The following is a 13,272-nucleotide window of genomic DNA, read 5'->3' on the forward strand; positions in this document are numbered from 1 at the left end:
ATTACTAAGGATAAATCAAAGTGAGGGTGTCACCTATAGGCATTATAGACATTCCAAGTCTCTTAACACCACACAAACATGGATGCTTATCCTGATCATCTGGATGACTGCATGCTTTCCTCCCTAACCATTCCCTTCTTTCCCTGTCTCCCTGTCTCCACGTCCCTCTCCCTGCTTTGTCTCTGCTTCCTCCCACATCTTATTTAGTTGTCACAGGGAAGTCATGAGCCAGAAGGGAACCAAGCAGGTTTACACCCATTCACTAGGGGAAATGATTATGTATCAGGCATCAAACTTCTAGAGATCTCCAAGGAACCTCGTCCGAATGATCTTACCTTTGGCAATGTTTCCGTCTATGGCATTAACATAATCCCTGACTTGAAACTCCTCCACAAATGAAAAGCCCATTCTAAACACAAAACAGATGGGAAATTTCTTAAGGTCTGATTGGCCAGAGTCTCAGGTTCACTTATGGCTTATAAGCTTCATTCTCTAAAGAATCATCCAATGGACTAAAAATCTAAGTGTCCTTCTATGCCTACGATCCCTCTTACTGGCCTTGGTGCCACCTGTTCACATTTTCTTTTTTTCTCCATGTTAGAGCACAAAGGAAACCAGATTCCCTTATAGGGAGAACAGCTACTGGTCTGTGGCATGGAGGGAAAGTAGCAGAATGATTTGTAGAATCTCCTGAAGATTTTATTCTGATAGAGCTGGTCTGGGGTTGTGTCTGTTTAAAGGTTAAATTTGACTGAAGCAGTCCTATAGGTCCTAAGTTGGAAGAAGAACATCCACCTGCTTCTTCATCCATTAATCTTCTACTCACTAACTCTGGCCCTCTGAAAGTTGCTTGATTGCTGTGTGCCTTGGTTTTCTCATCTATAATATGGGAATAATGATAGAACTTGCTAATACTGTGAACAATGCCCTGGTAAATTCTGAACAAATAAGTAGGTCAAGTTCAGGTCAGAGACAATAGTAGCTCCCAATGAAGCAGGGAATTGGGGGGATATATTTTCAACTAGTGCACATGTCATTTCTAAAGTCTTTATTTTTAAAATGAAATAAAATTGATACTAAATCCTTAGAATATATTATAGAAGAGACAAGAAAACTAGACATTGCCATCAAATAACAGAAATGTAGGAAAGTTATAAAGATTACATTAGAGCTACTTTCCCATATATAAGGTGGGACCAAAAAGTATTGGCGATCAAGAACATCAGGGAAAGGTGGTTTTTAGGGTCCCTTGAAATCAATAGAGGGAAAGAATGTTTTTTCATTTTGTTTTGTTCAACCCCAGGGTTATACACAGAGCCTGACATGGTACCCAATAAACATTTATAGAATGGCAGGACAATCTCCCCGTCCTTCCCCTATTCTCTTTCTAGTGGTATTCACTACAAATGAGTGGTGTTCTGTATAGTGAGCATGCAGGGGAGGAGGGATGGTGCCATCCCAGGTCCTTTCCTGTTCCCCAGCTCCACCAGCATCTCCTTCCTGGGTTCTGCAGCAGCCTTCTAACCGCTCTGTCTCTGTTCTCCTGCCTTCCAGTACAGAGTCAAAGAGCAGCCGAGGTCATCTGTTAAAAATTCATGTCTAATTAAATCAAAACCTTTCGTGATTCCCTAAGGTCATTAGCATAAAATCCCAAATCTTTAAAATATTCTGTAAGAATATGTCATGTCTACCTACTACCTTCACTGACTAATAAGCCTTCTTTCAGTTCCTCTAATGTGACAAGCCTCGTCTAGCCTTGAGGCCTTCTTGCTGCTATTCCTTCTGCCCAGACAGCTTTCCCCCCTTCCAATTTAGCTAATTACTATCAATCTAAGTGTCTCTTTCAAAGGGAAGTATAATATGATCAGCTATCCCTCTTGGTTAGGGTTCCTGTCTTATGCTGTCATAGAACCCCATCCATCTCCAGGATCAGGTGGTATGTAACTACTTAGGTAACCCCACTTTCCCTCCTGGTAGAAGCTCCAAGCAGAAGTCAGAGAGAGACTGAGCTTCAAAATAACTGTATTTATTCTCATGTAGATAAGGACACAGTCAGCTAGTTTCATGTGGTATCTTTAGTACTTAGCACAGAGCCCCGCAGATAGAAAGCCGGTGCTCAATCAATAAATACTGAATGAACAAGGATTTAAGGAATGAAGGGATGAGCCCAACAACTCAAAAGGCATTTCATGTTTGGAAATTTGAAAATCCAATGTCTTAGATCTCAATCACTCAATTCATCAATGAATTCAATCATCTGCTATACATAAATTGCGAGACATTTACTTATTCATTCACCCATCTGGTATCTTGTGTTGATTTTTAATCTGGAAGGTGACAGGACATAATCAAGTCAGACTTTGCCTCTGTGGCTTTGTTTTCAGGATTTCACCTGCCTGAGAGGCTGCATCCTATAGGAAAATGTACCAATTTCTTTGAACGTGGAGGACTCTCCCTTCCTATGCCTGAGTCTCCTTTCCACATATGAGAATGAAGGGATGGATACAACCTTATGTACATTCTATAAGAATGTTTACCTCCCCTAACTCCCTGGGGAGGTAAACAGGCGCACTGAGTATAGAGACAAAGTTTTTGAGAGCCAGTCTCTAAGTCACTGATGAACTAACAAGGACCTGGTGACCACAGTGAGCTCCAGCAATGGTGGTCCTCTGCCCCCCACAAGAAGTGCTCACTCCAGTTACAGTCTTAACACTACCTTCTTTTATGGTTTTTGGTTTACTTTCCTGAGGGGCAATTGTGCTCCTGTTCATGCGAGTCTCTCCTACTACTTCCATCCAGGAGCTTAGCAGAAAACCTAATTTCCAGGGAACAGGAATTTACTTATGCACAGTAAGTGTTCCATGTACACCACATAAGGATACCAAGAAAATTCAAATGAAGAGATGGATGCATTTTTTTCCAAGTTCTACTTTATTAAACCAAAAAGGAAATGACCAATGGGCAACTTGCTATGAGAGAAGAATTTTACACAATTCTGGACTCAAATAGATTTCCCATCATTCCTGGTCTCTGAGCTTTCTTCATCTATAGCATGAGGTTTCTAGCACTGCCTGTGAGTACCACAGAAATGCAAGGACCTTCTAAATCAGGTGTGTAAAAGGAGGATTTGGTGGAAATTTTAAGATTTTCCTATGCCTATAATTCTTTGAAATTGGTCGATGTTATATGGTATGCACAGAAACTTTCAATTAAGTAAAATATTTGAATAACCTGTACTTTCTATTGACAGACCATTTAAATAAACAGGAGTCTGTTCATCGGGGGAAAACACAATGCACAGAGCAAAGATGGAGTGAAATCATCAATTTATTTGAGACAGAAGAGTTGTATCTCCAAGTATGAAGTATATCAAATCAATTTGCAACTTTAGACATCCAATACTTTTGAGTTCTTATTGAGGTAGAAGAGCTTAGACCTTACATTTCCTCAATAAAATTGCCCTTGATGTTCTGGAATGAGGTTTCTACAAATTTAATATATTGCTCCTAAAATAGCCTATTAAGAATGATGACTTGTTCTAATCTACTGCATTTTCTGGCAGGGAATGTGATTATGATCAGTCGAGCAAAGGTCAATAAGAATGAATGGCATCTGTTCTCAAGGCGGCTATGAGAAAGTTTTCAAAACCAGATAAGAATTTAATATAGGAATTTTTTTGTCTGCCTAATCAAATTTAGATGCCCCAACTCTGCCTGGAATTTGTGCTGTAGATTGTAATCTGCAGGTGGTTTATAAATGAGTCATGTGTCTTGGAAGGGAGTTCCTAAAATAGGAACTTCTTTTTTTTTTTTTTTTTCAGATGGTTCAAAGGTTCTCATTAGAGGCCTGCTTCTCAACAAAAATAACTGTAGTTATTCTCATAATCTGTGTGTGTCAGAAATTCAGCAGGATTGGACCAAGTAATTCTTCTGTTGCACATGACAGTAACCATGGATGCTAGGTAGTTATCCAAGATGGAGGGCCCAAGATGGCGTCCTATGTCTGCCTAGCAGGGGGGCAAGGGTGTCAGGAGAGCTATGTGGGGCCTCTCACCTTCTCTTTTTGGTGCCCTGGCCCTTTTACACAGCCCATCCAACATAGTTAGACTTCTTACATGGTAGCTCAGAGTTGCAAGAAACAAAGTGGCAGCTGCCAGGCCTTTAAAACCTGGGCCTGAGCGCTGGTACGGTGTCATGTCTGCTGTGTTCATTTTGTCAAAGAAATCACAGAGCCCACCCAGCTTCAAGGGGAGGGAACACAGACACTATCTCTCATTAGAAGTGGCTAGAAAACTTCAGCGATCTTTCAGCTGTCCCCCAGGGGAATGGAGAGAAATCATCTAGAATCAGAATTTGGGGGAGCCTTCAGGCAACCAATGAACAATCACCAAGGTATCTTATCACAATAAAGTTCCCATGTAAATGATTCTCTAAAAAAAAAATCTACCTCTGCTTGCAACATGGTTATTAACAAGACTCTTTAACTTATCAGGAGAAGTCAGAGAGAGATTGGGCTTCAAAATGCAACCCACAGGAAGGAACCTCATGTCTGATAGCCTCCTATTCTTTTCCCTTGGAAACAAAGAACTTCCAGAGAGAGTCTCTTGTCTTTGAATATAGCTTTCTTAATTATGTTAAAAATGCTCACACAATTCACTGAAAAAGAAAATGCAATTGTTTTCTGGTAGATATGTCGGGTCCAAGCTGAAACTGTCTTCAGTTCCCTTACTGTGCCAAATGACTTCAAACTGGGGCCAGTTTTCCACTCTGGGTACAAAGGAAAAGGAACTAACCCATAATTTGTAGCTTTCCCAGCCAGAGTTGGAAGGCCCCCTGATATATTATTGTTATCTCAACCACATTGCCAAGCTATGAACTGGTGAACTAGGACTCAAGTTTCAATCTAACTTTGCTACTTCCTCACTCCCCAATCTCCCTTTGACATTCTTCCAATGTTTGTGACTATAATATAGGCTGCGTGTGACTGCGAGAATTTCCTTTTTGTAATTCCAGCATCAGTCCAGGCCTATCAAGAAAACTCTCAGACAAAGTAAGCAAAACAGATGAGAAGTTACATTACTATTCTGCATCAACATCACTGGGCTCTTGAGTCAGAGGTCCACAGCTTCAGACGCCTGTCTCCACAATATTGTCCTCAGAACACATGCTGGACCTTCAGGCCCCAGCAGAGCCATGAATTAATAATATTGTGAAAGGATTCTTCTCCTTATGGTAACTTAATGGCTTTAAGTGTTTTTAGATCATTAAATTCTTGACAAAAAAAAAAGAGGGGGTGGGAGAAGCAAAGGAAAAAGAGGGGACAAAGAAAGTAAGTTTTAGCCAAAAATATTAAGACCCATTGTCATTAGAGAGAACATTGGTATGAATCATCTCTGAAGTGAGAATTACTATTGAAGCAAAGAACATTACTTGGTTTCAAAAATTTAAGAAACACATATTATTGCAGGAAAACATCTATTGTAAAAGCAAGTGTCCGTTGATTGTGAGTGTGTATGTCTGTTTGCTCCTTTTTGATTAGGTTTTTACAAAGGAGCAATCATATTCGGATGTGATTAATCACTGGTAAGCAAGGAATCAGCAAGAAGTAATTGATATTCAGTTCTCCCAAAGATGTATAAATTCTGTAATGAACCCCGCAATCAGTGTTTTGTGTCTAGGTGACACAGAAACTCTATTTTGATCATAGGATATGTGATTTGCATGAGATGTAGTGATGACAACCTCAAAGGGGACATGGAAATTATGCTGCATTGGCATTTGCCTAACAACCAGCATGCAAAGAACCGCAGACTTGATTCTCACGCAATTGCTATGGATCATAGCAATGAAACTTAAACTCACACCATCACTTGCTCCCTCTTCTCTGCTACAGTGTGATGACTTTGCATTCTCTAGCATTAGTTATCAATATTTGAAGAGTGAACTAAGCACCTGCTCTGTTTTAAGTCATTGAATCCTTACAACCCCATTTGACAGATCAAGCTTAACGCGAATTGTCCAAGATGACATAACTGAATGGTGGACATGGTAGCCAGCATCCAAGATGCTCCTCAATAAGCTTCACATTCTGGTATCCATGACCTTGTGCTGTTTCCCCACACACTGTATCAGATTTGGTCCATGTGACCAGAAGAATACTGCAGAAGTAAGAGGTCCATAGGGAAGGAAACTGAGGTGTCTTGTCAACAGCATAGTGAACATGCCAGCCCTGAGAGCAAGCCACTTTGGGAAATGATCCGCCCTCCCCAGGTGAGCCTCCATGGCTACAGCCCTGGCTGACATCATGACTTCATTCATGACTCAGGAGAAACAGCATTGATGATCCCCCAGGTTCTGGGATTCTCTGGGATTCCAACTTGAGTGAACCGAGGGTAGCATCCAGGCTCTGAACCACGGTGCTGAATTACCTCCCCTGCACTAAAGCTTATCTTCAGCTTCATTTTGCCTTTCTTTCAAGTCTGGCCCCTACAGATGCAATTTCTCATTACCACGAGAAAGAAGATGGCACCTAGTGGGGGTGAGGGGCCGGGGGAAAGGATGATGACCGGGAGCTTCTCCACGAGCCAAAAATTTTTCATCAAGGCCTTGTGCTGGGTGTCAGAGATTGTCACAGCCTGAACAAAGACGGAATGTGGCCTGAATTGGACAGGCCAGAAGAAGCCCTGCCAGCTGAGGCAGCCTGGGCTTGAAGGAAAGTAGGCTTTGGCTGGGTATTAAAGCTAAGCAGTACCAACAGGAGGGAGGACAGAGAAAACATTGGGGGGAGGTGTTAGCAATGGATTTGGGGATACAAGTGAAGCTCAAGGCGGGAATATGCCGCGGTTTGGCATTATTAGGCAGAGACCAGTCTTTCTGGAACATTAGGTTCCTGGAGCAGGTTGAGGGGAAGCAGGCTGCACCTCCCAGTGGCCAAGACCACAGATGTAATAGCCAACAGCTGGTTCTGCCCTGGACCCACTCCTCTACTCCCTGGCCATGTGACTCTGTGAGAGTCACTTTGTTTCCTGGACTCCCAGTTTCCTCACTTATAAATGTCCTTCCTTACATGTCTGTCATGAGGTATTTTCATTCAATAGCAAATATATTCTGAGCTCCAACTCTCTGCCTGGCACAGTTCTAGGCTCTGGAGTTTCCATGGGCAAACGATTTCCATGTGCACATGTATCACATCCTTAACAAATTTTCACATATTTTAACCCAGAGCAGTTCCTAGAACCAAATTAATACTCAGTATATTGAATAAATTAATTATTAAGATTAAAAGGAGATTTGGGCCGGACTTAGAGATTGTCCCTAATAACATGTTTTCTAAATGAGTGAAATTATCAGATTTTTGCCTGAGACACTCAGTATTGAGGGAAAATAAAAACACCAGATCTTGTGCCCAGAGACTACTTTGCTCCCTGATGAGGCAGAGGCCTTGAAACTTTAGCAGTGAGTCACACAGAGGGTCAGTAGAAACAAAAATTCTCGAGAGAGCCCTGTGGGAAGCCTTGCCATCTAAAGCACACAGGGACCAGACACCACCATTTTAGCAAATTACTGTTTTGTTTTTACTTAAAGGAAGAACTCTGTGCTCTGGCTGTGAATGAATCACAGACACTAAACCTCACCAGATTTCCCAAGTTCCATTATCTTTTCACTCAATAGCTCTGCCCTAAATAGAGCTCTTTGCTTTGACCTGAATGTCTGCCAAGTTTTTAAACTCTACTCTCTAAGAAATGTCACTCTAGAGGATATAGCATCTCTATTCTAGTGCAAAAGAGAGGATGCATGTATCAGAGAGACTGCAAGAGCAGGGCAGGAGGAGGGGTGGAGAAAAAGATTTATTACAATGCCAGGTCTCTGTATAGATATTTATATAGAGGAGTTAACCCAACAGTATGTCTGTCTTCAGAATATGAACTTGAACCCTGATGTGTTCCTTGAAATGCTTCCCTTCCTCTTTCCTTCCTTCTTTCCTAAAAGTTACCACCTATGATCACCCTGCCTCCTTCCCCAAATCCTTGCAACTATAAGGACAGGGTAAAATATAGCCAAACATTGAAAATATTTGGCCAAGAACATTATTACATTAAAAAAAAATCTAAAATGTTTCTAGCCTGAGTGGTTTCACTTGTATGTGCCAAATTCAGGGACCCACATGAACCTTTCCCCCTCTGTGTATTACAGCCCTTTCTGGACCAAGAATAGTATCTGAAAAGAGGAAAAAATGTAACACATAGATATAAGGTTGTTTCTCTCTGTCTCACCTTCAATTAAATTATAGTATCAGGAGGGAGCAGAGGAGAAAGAGAAGGAAAGCCACCTTATCAATGATGTCAATGAGAGCAGTTGGACCTGGTTAGTGACACAGTTGTCTCAGCCTTTGATATAATAAAGTGTCTGAATGAAATTCACCAAAGAGGAAGTCACTGCAGAAACAGGACTCTGATGAAGACACAAAGCCTTCTCTAGTGCACAGTGCTAGACTGGTCTCGTTGTTAGATGATGTGCCTTATTGGGTACGTGGGTTAATAAAGTAAATGCCTTCAATTCTTTACCCCATTCCACTTTTCCATTAAAGGCTACGTGATAAGACCACACTTATGTCCATCTAAGCCACTTATGTCCATTCCACAAATATTTAAACATAACTCATTGATTTATACTTATATCTGCTATTGGATCTAAATTCCAAATAGGACTAAGCACTCTATAAACATGAACTCTTCCCCAGAGGTCCCCAGAGTTGGTAGTATTCTGTTGTACAAGTGAGGAACCAGGCTCAGAGAGGGTAAGTGCATTGCTCAGGGTGACATGTCTCATTGGTGCACAACCAAGATTGGTAGCCAAGCTCATCTGGCCTAAATTCCCTGGTCTCTCCCCACAACTGCCACCACCTGCCTCAGGATTTGGGGTTATGAAAAATGAATGATCAGGCCTCCCCTGGAGCTAACTTTAGCTGAGGGTTTCTGTACATGGGGTTTCCTACATGAGTGCTATAAGGCACTAATTCTGGATATTATCTTCATTTTATAGAAGAGGACACTAAGGGTCAGAAAAATTGAAACTCACCAAGAGTTCCACAGCCTACAGCAGGTGGGTCCCTACCTGCTCGATCCGAAGCCACTACCCTTGTGCAGCCGGGCTCCATCCATTCAGGCTTCTCCAGCTGTTGGGAGCATCACCTCCAGGGACCCAAGAAGGTGGGAGTTTAACTTCACCTTTAATCATCCGAAACACTAGGATAACTCAACTACCCAGTTATCTGTAGACGACTACCCAGTGTTTCCGGGAGGAAACAAGGCCTCCAATCCATCTCGTTTCCTTTCAGTAGAAGAGAACTTGTATGCAAAGGACTTGTCAATGAAAGTTATTTGCAGTGAACTTCAAATTTTTCTAATTTCCCTTATTTTGTTTCTTTTTGCTCTTATTTCCTTTTGTGATCCTAAGAACTGCTCTCGTTTCTATCCATTTCTAGCTGGTCCTCCTGTGGTCCCTTTGTGAACTCCCTGTTAAAATTTTAATAAATGCCTTTACTGATTAACTAAGCCTGAGCAGTTTTCTGTTGCTTGCAAAGAACCCTGGTACTCCACATGTCAAATATTGAAATATAACTCATTGATTTATACTTATCCAGAATCCATTTAAATATAAGATTAAGGTATCCAGTTTTCATGATTTTTTATGAGAAGAAAGACAAAGGACAGGAAACAAAAAAATCTTGCTATTTTTTGCTTTGGTTGTTTATTTATTTTTATGTAACTTGGGTATATAGAACAATTGTATGTTTCTTCTTCTGACCACAATGTTATATTTTTTTGTCATAAATACCCATTCTGTTTATCATAGCCCATGCCACAAATATTCTTCTAGAAATAAATACCGAGGCATTATTGTAAGAGGGTCTCTGTCTAAATGCCCATATTCCCTACATTTTCCTTATGTCCATTAGGATGAAAATATTTAATGTCTTCATATCTATGACTGGACAGAAATATTCAATTTTTGCGGCAATAATTCTGCTGTGAAATTCCAAGGTGACACCTGAATCAAAGAAAGATGGTATGCATTTAGTACTTTATGAACAACCCATTGCCACAATGATACAGAGCAATAAGCCTCCCAAAACTCAGTGACAAAAATAATAGGTTTTTATTCAGCTCATGAGTCTAGGGATCAGCTGGGCACTATCTCTGGACTTGGTTGGGCTTACTCATACAATGACAGTTGCCAAAGTTGGCTAGACATGTCTGCTGATCTTAGATGGACTCTTAGATGCCAGAACTGTCTGTCAGCTGGCCTGGGATGGCTTCTGTGGGGACAGATGGGAAGACGTCTCACTTTCCAGCACAGGGGTGTTATCAATGATGAAGACAGAGAAAAGAAGCAGGAATCTGCTTGTCTCTCCTTTTCTCCAATCTGCTAAGACCCCTTTAAACCATGCAAGTTGTATGTCCAAACTCAGAACTCAAGGGAACTCAATGTCAAAAAAAACACTGGTTTCTTTTTCTTTCTTTTTTTTTTTTCTTTTTTTGGTCCTTTCTTTCTTGGGTGCTGGAGATGGAACCTAGATCATGTATGCCAAGCAAACCAAACCAGATCTAAGCCCTACATTCCATTGTTTCATGGGAAAAACTGCAAAGTCATATCACAAAGAGCATAGATGCCACATAAATTGGGACCATTATTTCAATTAATCTACCACAAATACAGTACTTTGCAACCTAGGACCTTCTATAACTTAGAAAAGTGACAGGCGGTTGAGCTTTCTGTATACAGAATATAACATTTCTACTCTTCAAAATACTTCAGTTCCAACAATATTAAATTTAGTGTCTACTATGTGCTCAGCAATAGGAAAGGGACTGTAGGTGATTCTGAATAGGTATGATGTAGAGAAAGAAGGAACAGTACAAGTTCCTTGAATATGGCATGGTTTCTAATCTCATCAAGTATACAAAGACATAGTTTATTTGAACCTGTTCTGTTCTTTCAGAGACAGGTTTTAAGTCATAGCAGTTAAGATATTTATTAAAGGCAGGTTCTGTAGTTAGGTGTTTTTTACCGCAATGGAACAGAGTGTGTCCTAGGACACATTCTGACCAGAGAAGTGCTTAATGGTGAGGGATGCAGGGGCCCATTATAGAGTTAGACAGCAGAGACTGATTCCATAGTGTCTTTAGTACTTAGGCAAGCTCTTCCAGTTCCTCAAATAAATGGATTAGCTTTAGACACAGGTCCTCATGAGAAAACACTTTCACTATAGCTTGGATCTTTTCTGTCCCCAAAGGCCCATATGTTAAAGGTGTGGTCTCCAGAGTAGCACTATTGGCAGATGGTGAAACCTTCAAGAGATGAGGCCTTATGGGAAGTCTTAGTTACTGAGGATGTATCCTTGGAGGAGATTTCTCTTTGCTTCCTGACCACGAGGCGAATGGTTTTGCTCCTCCATGCTCTATTGCCATGATGTGCTATCTTGCCTCAGGTTCACAGAAATGGAGCCAACTGATCATAGACTGAAACCCTCAAAACCATGAGCCCAAATAAACCTTGACTCTTTGTAAATGGATTATCTCAGGTATTTTGTTATAGTGATAGAAACCCAACTAACACAACTGTCCTGGAGAATTCAGATGAGACACCAGCATCCAAGATCCTTCCTATGAGTCCAGCCAAGACAAAATCAACACTGACTGAAGCTCAGGTCCAATGTCAAAATGGGACACAGACATGTGTGTGCATATATGTGCATGTATACTTCCACAGTAGGGATTAGAGAAAATAGCTAATTAAAAGACAGATAAAAGTATTTAAACTATTTTTTAAAAGAAAAAGGAATTTCACCACCACATTTGCCTCCTCCTGAGCTGCTTGGTGAGTGAAGGCATTAGGAGAGGAGATTTATCTTAAATGCATGGCAGAGAAGACAGTAGTGGCAAACGGCATTTGTCAAGAACATGGAGGCCTCCTAAACAAATTGTTTTTATGACTGATTCATTTGCAGCTTTCCTAAACACAATCAAAAAGATTTTCCAAGTGAAGCAGTAATATGCTCACCTCATAATTGTTGAGTAGAATATGCACTCTTACTACTAGAAAAACAGAAGTCAAATTAATAATAATAATAAAAAAATAGCAGTATACAATTTAGAAACTCCCCCCAAAAATCTCAATACTTTTGTGTCCTAACATATATTGCCTAAACTAATTGAGGTACCCTTTCTGAGTCATTGGTCATTTATAATTTTTGCTGCATAAATTAATGGAATACAACTGGATTCAGAATCAAAACATGGAGGCTGCTGTGTCTACTCTGCTACACTTTGGGTGCCTCTTACTATGTCTTTGAAACCCAAGATCCCCCTCAGTACAACTCCTTATGCAAGTTTTTCTTTGTGAAAATCCTAGCAGTTTGCACTGGAAAGTCTTTAGAATGAACCAAATACAATTAAGTATATTTTTCCAACATATAATGTTGCTACAAAGAGGCAAATAGTAGAACCATTTTCCCCAAACCATTTAACAGCCTCCAGGGAGGCATGGCTTCCTTTCAAAGTTAACTATATTTCAATTCATAGAATGTTTTTATTACCCAAATTAGACTAAGTAATTGACTGTTTTGGAACTGATTCCTCCATTGTCTCAATAACAATCACCTAATGAAATATTGCATTGTAAAAGGATAACCTGAAAAGATTCAGGTAACATTTCCTGTAATCCTCTGCTATAAAACCAGCTTGCCTTCCCTAGTTACTCTTTGACTACTCAAGACATGATCACTACATTTAAATTGATCCTTTAACTTGACACACAGACTAGCTTGCTAGTATACAATGTTCCCTCGGATGAAACAGAGCAGTGGTGATATTTTTATACTGCAGGGATATATTGTAAGTATATTCTAGAACAGTCCACAAAGGGATAGAAGGTAAGTGGCACTATAACTCTAACATGGTGACATTTTTAAAATATTTAATTTATAAATGATGGAGTTGAATACTGTCTTTTTCTTCCAATTCTCAGTTTTGTTTTCATTCTTTAATATTCCAATCATCACCCATAAAGAGCATTCACTAGCACTTTGGGATGCCAAGTACCATACTACAGAGAACTGAAAGACATTGACCATTCTCTTAGGAAGCAGACAACATTAATAATGAAATAAAATATGAACATATGAATATAATCACATAGCTATCAGTATGTATCACAAGCAGTCAATGGCAGGGTCATATTCATGAGCCCCTGTGTCAGTCTGCTTTTTATA

At 40.3% G+C, this 13,272-nt stretch overlaps 1 long non-coding RNA gene across 9 annotated transcripts in view; it reads left to right on the forward strand.

Moving 5' to 3' along the window:
• Positions 1–9,549, forward strand: part of LOC110599002 (uncharacterized) — a 112,632-nt gene extending 103,083 nt beyond the window's left edge. For 6 of the 9 annotated variants that reach the window (XR_013426720.1, XR_013426718.1, XR_013426725.1 and 3 more), the window contains 2 exons: positions 3,251–3,357; positions 9,042–9,549. This is a non-coding gene — a long non-coding RNA (uncharacterized LOC110599002). The remainder of the gene's footprint in view (positions 1–3,250; positions 3,358–9,041) is intronic. The other 3 variants (XR_013426719.1, XR_013426727.1, XR_013426729.1) reach the window with 1 other exon arrangement.
• Positions 9,550–13,272: the final 3,723 nt, after the last annotated feature.

Source organism: Ictidomys tridecemlineatus, chromosome 10 (genome assembly GCF_052094955.1).
Source record: "Ictidomys tridecemlineatus isolate mIctTri1 chromosome 10, mIctTri1.hap1, whole genome shotgun sequence".
In the NCBI taxonomy this organism is placed as follows: domain Eukaryota; kingdom Metazoa; phylum Chordata; class Mammalia; order Rodentia; family Sciuridae; genus Ictidomys; species Ictidomys tridecemlineatus.